Below are 8,467 nucleotides of genomic sequence, written 5' to 3'. Positions count from 1 at the left end.
AATTGGCATCATTCTCTAAAAATTATTGAAGGTTCAATCCAGTTAGCAGAACTTGGCGCAACTTTACATTACTTAGAGCTTTCTAAGGAGGAACCTCTAAATTTGATTTGTGATTCTGAGTATGTAGTCAAGGTCCAACATACGTATCTGATTCTGAACTGTTTTTTGTTTTTGTTTTTGTTTTTTTTTAAACAAAAAGGGGGGAGAATTAGGGAAAACACCACAAAACCAATTGTCAAAAGCATTGTATGTGATGAATCACTTATATCTAAGTGATGCAGCCCAAATTCACCCTGTGATGAAACACCTTGCAAGTATGACCCAAAACCATGCTAAATCAGAAAGAACCTACATTAGTTATGATCAAATCACTAGTTAATGGAAAAGACCACATCAATTGATAACCTGGGGAAAAGGTTATGCTTGTGTCATTACAGGCCGAGGACTGAAGTGGATTCAACAAATATTCAACGGATGCAGACGGACAAGAGAGAGATAAGTTGTGAGGACTGTTTCATATGTAAACCATGGATCCTAATTCAGTGTTATAAATGCTCACAGACCTGGTGGTCTAGAAGCCCATTAGTATGCAGGTGATGTACCTTCTGTGGAGAATGGCAATTTGAGCAAACAGCAGGAGAGTCAAAAGGGTGATATTACGCTTGGATAGTCAGTGCAAAAATGAGGTAAAGTTATGAGACATTCCTACCATAGCGTGTCTAGTATCTAATATTCTCCCTAGTCTAGCAGCTGGTAAAGATTTAGGAGACCTATCAAAGTTAAGCTATTGGTCTTTTAAACAGGCTAATCTAACTTCTGCGATATTAATTAATAGTAGATGTTGATGGTATTAGGCAAGTTACACTTCAAAATCGTGTTGCTATAGATTTTTGTTGTTATCGTAAGGACACGGTTGTGATGAATTTAAGAGAAAGATGTTGCATTAACATGTTTAATCATTCTGGATCTATTCATAGTACTTTAGACAAACTAACCCAACATGTTAATAAGATTGTCATAGTAGAATTAGGGTTTGACAAATGGTGGGTAGCTGTTTGATCTTATTATGTAAGGCTTAGCTACATTATATGTAACTATAATCATTGTTGTTAATCTTATTTTGTATGCTGCAGTGTATTTCAAAGATGATTCTGCGCGTTGTAAACAAGGTCTGGCTGGTTCAAAAACAAAAAGGGGGAATTATGAGAGATTTGAGGGATTTTCCTGAGGCTGACTTGTGAAGGGGTTGCTGTTAGATGGAGATTTGTTACGGAACCAGCCAGGAATTTTAAGGCTGGGAACAGGACCTGCCATGGGAGAGAAGCAACTCCGAAATAACAAGGCCCCAACGTGGTGTAAATCAACGGACCTATTAGCAGTGAGGCTCGGCACGTGGACAGCCTGTGAACATGGACAATATCCAATCAGCTAATGCATGCTTGGAGTGTGGACACGTGATCAGGAAATAACTGCATATATGAGGAGGCTTGTCTCTGTAATAAATGGCTTCGCTTGAATTCATATTGAATTGTGTGGAGTTCATGAGTTTTCGCCCCCGCATTCTAGGCTCTGTGTGATTTGAAGTGTTTCTACAAATAGAATAACTGAATTAACACAAATTGTCTGACTGGTAGAATACAAACTGGTTGAAGGAGAAAATTGAGACGTGTTACATTCCCTGTTAGACAATTTTTAATTGTAAACTCCTGTTAAGAACAGCTTTGCGACTCCAAAGAGACCTTTTGTTTCCTGTTGGTGTGAGGTATATGTCTTGACTATTAGAAAGAGAGGCAGCTAAACAACTTTCATAAAGGAGTATTCATCTGAATTCACTGCCATTAGAAGAAAATTATATATATACATGTATATATGGAGGACAGCATCTTATATAGAACCAGAGTAATCCTTAGAAATATTAGTTATTGCCAATATTACCACTTTGAGGATGGGTAGATCAACTAATATCTCCTAGGAAACTGTCTTTCTGAAGCTGAAATTAATAGCCAACAAAGGAGAATAATGACTGGTAAAGGTGAGTAAGAGTTAGCAGTTGCTGCAAACAGTAAAAAAACTACATGGGAAAAAAGTGGTGAGGATAAATTGCAAGGATGACTTGCTAAAGACTGCAGGTCTCTGCAGCAGCATCTATTTCAACGGAGTTCACTACTACTTCAGTACACACATACGTACACACATATGTGTATGGGTGCGTGTGCGTGTTTGTATATAGATGTTTGCTATGCTAAGCAACATCAGTTATAGGTCTCTGGTTGTTGAAACAAGCCACCACATGAAAAGCTTTATCATAGCTGTGACTTAAAGCTGCAGCTGAAGTTTGAATAAATCCAGACACCCTTCATGGTTCAACTGGGTTTAAACCCCATTCTCTCCACAGAGAGCTCAGTATATGGAATCATGATCAGCTGATGGGCACCTTTGCTGGAACTCCACTGTCTGCAGCAATCGATAGTGCTATTTTTTTGCCCTTTGTACAAGTAGTATACAAGTGTCACAGAAAGGGAAGAATTCAGACAAGAGATTTTTAAGAACAATCAGTGACCGAATTAGAAGTGGGACCTCCTTATCCTGAGTTCTGCCCTCTGTACCATCTCCAGTATTTTTTAACAGAAAGCAACAGGGTTTCAAATCCTCCTTTAAATTAAACCTTGCTAAATATCCTAAATTAAATAATCGTTTGTGCAGTGCTGCACTACTTATTCTATTATAGTTCAGGATTGTCCTTTTCAGCACTACATGAGTGAATTAATCCACATTTGAAATCTGCAACTGATTCTCACATGACTCTTCCTAACAATTCAATAACATTAATAATTTACCTAAGCTAAATTCTACAGCTAAAATCTGGCTGTAATGTAGATTACTTTCATTTATTACAAATTATTGCTCCCTTTACTGCAAAAATCCTCCAGTAATCTCAGCTGTTTATTGTTAATGAAAGATATTGCTACATTAAGAAAGCAATTTATTTAGATTCTTTTGTAAGTTTGCCATTAAAATGATTAATTGGTATTAGAGACAATGAATCAACATAACTTGACATAATCCACTGTTTCTTGTGAGTCTAGTGTTAAGTAATTTTCATTATACAACCAAAATTTAAGATTCTTTCAGGGACCTGTTCGACAGTTAACTCACATCCTTAATTATCTTCAGTGTTGAAGTAACAGTACCTGCATGCAACAGACAAAAAAATCATCATCCTTAGCATTTTAACACAATAACTTAAATATTCTTTCATGATGGTGTTTAAAGGATTTGTATTTTCTCTACTGTTTTTCTCATATCTTTAATTAAAAAACATTATTTTAAATAGAGAGAATATTGACACTACAGTTTTCTGGTAGGTATTAGTCCCTTATTTACCCATGTACTGTCGGTACCCTAGAGCCTACCTTCACTGATGTTGAGGTTTACATGTTTTTTGTAATATAGGACATATTTTTCTGCATTGATCTTGCTATTTTGGTTCTGCACATGGTAGACTTATACCAACCCCAGAGGCAAAGTTTCCATATGTCTTTTAAATTTTTTTTAAGATATTCCTTTCTGAGTAATCCTGCGCTACAAACTGCCATGATACTAGAGAATAAGGTAGACTTGCTGAGACGTAGATCTGTAATGGATGTGCACTACTTCTATAGACATGACCTTAAGAAACTACTATAAATTCAGCCAGCAGGTTTAGAAGTTTTCTTATCGGTGAGAAGAACAAGGTTCACATTATGTGTCACATCTTTCTTTTTTCTCCAAACCCAATGACTTTCAGACTTGAAATTAGCAAGTAAATGCATAATTATAGCTTGTGGTGTCACTTATCACTTCAGAACTTTTCACCATTCACTTAATGACATCTTAAAAATGCTTGTTATTGTTTTGGTTGTTTGGTTGCTTGGTTTTGATACTACAAAATTATGTGAAAAGAAATATTATAGAATACATGTGATTCATGATAGACATGAGAAAAAATCCCCCTTGATTCCATTTATTTCTCTAAATCCCTTGATGTAAGACTGTAAGTTTGCAATCAACTTTTAAGCTTACATTTGCAATTAGTTTCTTCTGATGTGAAACCTGTTGTCATCTCCAGTAATATATGAGATACTATTGTATTAGACATTATAGAAGAAATAAAGTAGACCATTCCTGGTGCTAAAGGGTTTACAGTTTAGGCCTACAAACTTGCAATTTTTATAGTCTTTTTGCCTGCAAAACAGAATGTTAGCATCAATGCAATATCGTATCAGTACCTATACAAAAAGGTACATTAATCTTTAACATTTTTTGAGAGATTGAAAAAAATCCTATCATCTCTTTGCGGGTATATCCCATGGGAAAGTCATGTATTTGAGGAAAACCACTTTTATGAATGAGGCCGCTAAGACTAAATGTGCTGCTCTGACACTGAAGAACAGTGTTCACTCTGCAAGCTATGGAAGAATAATCAGATGGTAAAGTGCGATTGTTTTAGCAGCAGCCTGACACCCTTTGACTAGACGTCAATATAAAGTACTTGGTATATTCTAGATGTTTTGGGAAAAGAAAGGTTGGGTACCAGCTGAAAAAAAGATAACCTCCCCTAGCTCCCCAAAACCCAGTACCAGAAAGAGGATTAAACTAGCTGAAAGAACATGAGTAAAATAAAGGGATTGGGAACAACAGTAAAGTGACCTTATTTTAACCTTTTAATTTATCCGTTTCTTAATGGTGTCGCTGTGAAATGGATCTCTGACTTAGTATGTATGGCACTGTCTAGAAACTAGGCGCAGATTATTAAGGTTTTATTTTTTTTAAAGGTACTCAAGAATCTGCTGAGCTTGTTTCAGACAGATGATATTCCATGCCTGAAGCATCAATCTACAGCATGAAAAAAGATATATGTGACAGAGTAGAGAATCTTCAACTGGTAATTGTAGACCTTGGAGCAAGCCCAAAGGTAATAATAATTCCAAAGAGGAAGAACAAAAATAGCAATGCACAAGATTCAACCGCTTAAAATATCCAGTTGTTCCAGTAAAGCTGAAAAAAACCACAAAGCATTTTAAATCTACAAGTAAAAGATACCCTAATCATAAAGTTTATGGAAGAAAGGAAGGAAATAATACCTTAAACTATTTTATCCAGGAATCAAAATGAAGAATAAAGATTAATATTAATTTATTTTTTTCTTTTGGGAAATAAAATTATGTATTACAAGTCTTAAAAGTGAAAGTATGAATATTTTGTTGTTTCTTATAAACATATAATATTTATTTTTAATATATAAATATAAAACCCAATTATCAAACATTTTTCTTGACCTGTTTGTAAAATGCTGCTTTTATGTCTGATTGTGTTCTACAGCTATGTAAACTGTATTATGTCAATAAACTTAATGTCTTTTTAAAAAGAAAGCTAAATATAAAGCAAAGATAATAAAAATTTTAAAGGAACATTTTTATTTAGTAATGGCATTCAATTAATAAGCCTTTGAATTCAAAAAAGCATTTAAATTCTCTGTGACATGATATAGAAAATAAATTCTCAATACTTGAGGCCACTAAATACGTTATGGATCACATGCAGAGAGATCTTCAACAAAAGCCAACATAGCCTTAGTGTGAAAGTAAAGGATATGCTTTTCTGGAAAAAAAAAAAAAAAAAAAAAAACAACAAAACCAAAAACAACTGTTTTTCCTTCAAAAATGAACAACAAAAATCTATCAAATAGCCTTACTTGAAAAATTTTCAGTTAACACATTTTATAGGAATTTGTGAAAGAAGATTAAGTTTGTATATGCTGTGAATTAAGTGTATATATGCACACTTCTCATCAATCAGCTGAAACACAGTAACTTGCTAGGGTGCCTAAGGCCTTGTGCCTTAACTTTACTGCATGATTCATTATTTTTATTACTGCATGAGAGTATTTTATTCATTCCAGTTAGTGTTCATATGTGAATAATAGAATAACTTCTGGTGAACTATACTGGGGAAAAAATGTTTGTTTATATGCACTATGAGACAAACAGAATGTTTGACATTTTATAGGATGGTGAGATGTTCCTATCATACCAATATACATCATTATCATTGCTGGTCTAGAGTACATGAGATCTTTATTGCACTGCTAGTATATGTTTTATCATCATCACCATCTTCTTACCACAGCAGTTCTTTGATCTGCAGCATTCATCAAGGGAAAGTGGAAGCCTGTGTGTGCTGCATTGTTCCAAGCACTCTCTTCAGCTGAAACAGCAGCAGACAAAAGGTTGAGTCAGAGGAGACCCTTCACATGCAGAACTGTGCTTGTAAAGTGGCGGACTTCTTAATAATTAAAAGGCAAATTGTTTACCAGGAGAGATTTTAGCAATTTTTGGCTTGATCATTGAGTTAAAAGACAAAGGTTACACAATAATGGAAAAACAGCTGTAATGGATTTTGAAGGTACAGAGACAATTATTTTGGGCAGCAACTAAGTTAAGTGAAAGAAACAAACGGAGATTTTTAAGATGCTCAAGCAGGATTTGGACAGGGAAACAGATACACTTTTATTCACCAAGGCCAAAACTCGTACTATGCAACAGACCTGTTTTTTCAAACACATGAAGAAAAGGGCATTCTGAATTTAAGATGATGAGAACTCATAACTATGTAGCTACAATACACATGGCTGAGCTATGGTATGCACTGGATATCCATACTTGCATTATTGAATGTTTCTGCTGCAAGAAAAGTCTCTGACTTTCCTACTTATTTAAGAATTTCTGAAACCAACTAAAATCAGTGATAACTTTCATTCATTTTACAGAAGAAATTTCCACATTCCTTGTAATAGCAGCAGAGAAATTATTCTTACACATTTCCAAGATTCGGCCCAGGGCCCTGGAATCTAGTATTTGCTGTGGGCTTGCTTCCAAGCCAGGTTCTCATTGTGTTTACAGGACAGTAGTAAAGAGGAGCTACATGCTATTCACCAAGGTAACATAAGAAGGTAGAAGCTCTTTTGGGGATAAAAGCAATCCCAAAACTTAACAAAGTTTCAGGAAGAGTTTTTAAAACAAGAAACCTTCTACAAAAACCATTAGTACAGTCTCTTGTAGATACTGGCATCCTGATAATACAGTTATTAGATAATTTCTACTGGATGTTACAAAATTCTTCAGTTTTCTTTACAAGACCCTTTCACCTTGAACTGTTTTATGGGTCAGCATGTTAAAATTGAGTGTATGTTCTTGGATTCATGTCTGTTTGCATTTTGAGACTGAGGCAGAAAAGTTAGTTGCTGACATTTCTGTATTACACACGAGCTGTGTGGGATGTGAGAGCTACATCTGAGCAATTAGTGGGATGATGAGAAGAGCTACCTGCAGTGTTGCCATTGAGAAGCACTGCAGAGCAGGATGGTGTGGTACTGTAGATCCTGTATTTTCCCCCTTTTCTATAATTTTCAAAATGAAACTATGAGTCTCGTGCATTGTTGTAAGAGTTATACCCTGCTTCTTGCATAACCTCTGCTTCCAACTAAGTAATTAACTTCTCAGAAACACAAACTTGAAGCATTCTCAGTCTTAGCACAGAGTGGATTTTACCTTCCCTCAGCAAAGCATGGCCACTGGTGCTGTCCCAGATGGCAGCACAAGAGTATGAGACCTCACTCCAGCTCTCTTAAAGAGCACAGACTGTGTTTTAAGTGTCCCTGCATCTAAGTCTTGGCTATCTGTTCTCACTTCTTCAAATGCCACTTTGAAGAATACTCAGGGGCAGACCAGTAAATTCTAAGCCCACTACAGGGCTAAACTCACCTTGAGCCAAAGAAGAGAAAGAAGAGAATTTTCTGTTCTTCTTACAGTGTGGGCACAGCCAGCTCTGTTGTCCTGCTCTGCTCCATTACACGTGGACTGTGCACATATTCTTCCTGGGCTTGACTCAAAGCCCAGTGTGGTTGGAAAGGATACTTACTGACTTGGCCGTGGCTGGCACAGATCTATCACGAGCAATCTACTCTGCATTTGTGCAAGAGCACCTAGCATTTATGCTCTCACTGAAATTACAGTCTGCCCAATAGTTATGTGTCACAAGCCAGCCACTGTGCCTTTCTTTCCAGTAGAGCTGCATGCTACAACAACAAAAAAAAACAAGGTAATTAGTTCTCAAGTGACAGTTTGAAGGTATTTTCTCAAATAGGTCTAGGTCTAGGTTATTTTCTCACAGTTGCTGAAGTTACATGCCTTTATCAATTGCCAAATATGGCCAGATCAACCATCAGTCTCATCAGAGCACAAATCACTAACAACAAATCCGAGTGCCTGCCAATATTCTGCAGACATGTTTCTAGCTGCCACACTTCATGTGATATGTCTTATCTTTAATGATAGCCAGGCTCAATGGAAAATTGTAAATTAAAAAAAAAAGAAATTAAACGTGCTATGTTTTTAAAATGTCTGAACTGAAGAGAGCTCTGGGCTAG

At 36.0% G+C, this 8,467-nt stretch overlaps 1 long non-coding RNA gene across 1 annotated transcript; it reads right to left on the bottom strand.

Moving 5' to 3' along the window:
• Positions 1-3,131: 3,131 nt before the first annotated feature.
• On the bottom strand, positions 3,132-7,907 carry LOC139827952 (uncharacterized). The gene is made up of 3 exons (XR_011739095.1): positions 7,803-7,907; positions 6,164-6,246; positions 3,132-3,191 (listed from the first exon to the last, which is right to left on the bottom strand). It is a non-coding gene; the product is annotated as an uncharacterized lncRNA (long non-coding RNA).
• Positions 7,908-8,467: the final 560 nt, after the last annotated feature.

The sequence above is a fragment of the Patagioenas fasciata genome, chromosome 4 (genome assembly GCF_037038585.1).
Source record: "Patagioenas fasciata isolate bPatFas1 chromosome 4, bPatFas1.hap1, whole genome shotgun sequence".
NCBI classification, from domain to species: domain Eukaryota; kingdom Metazoa; phylum Chordata; class Aves; order Columbiformes; family Columbidae; genus Patagioenas; species Patagioenas fasciata.
Note: the sequence above shows the minus strand (reverse complement) of the source record. Positions and strands in the feature narration are given on the sequence as shown.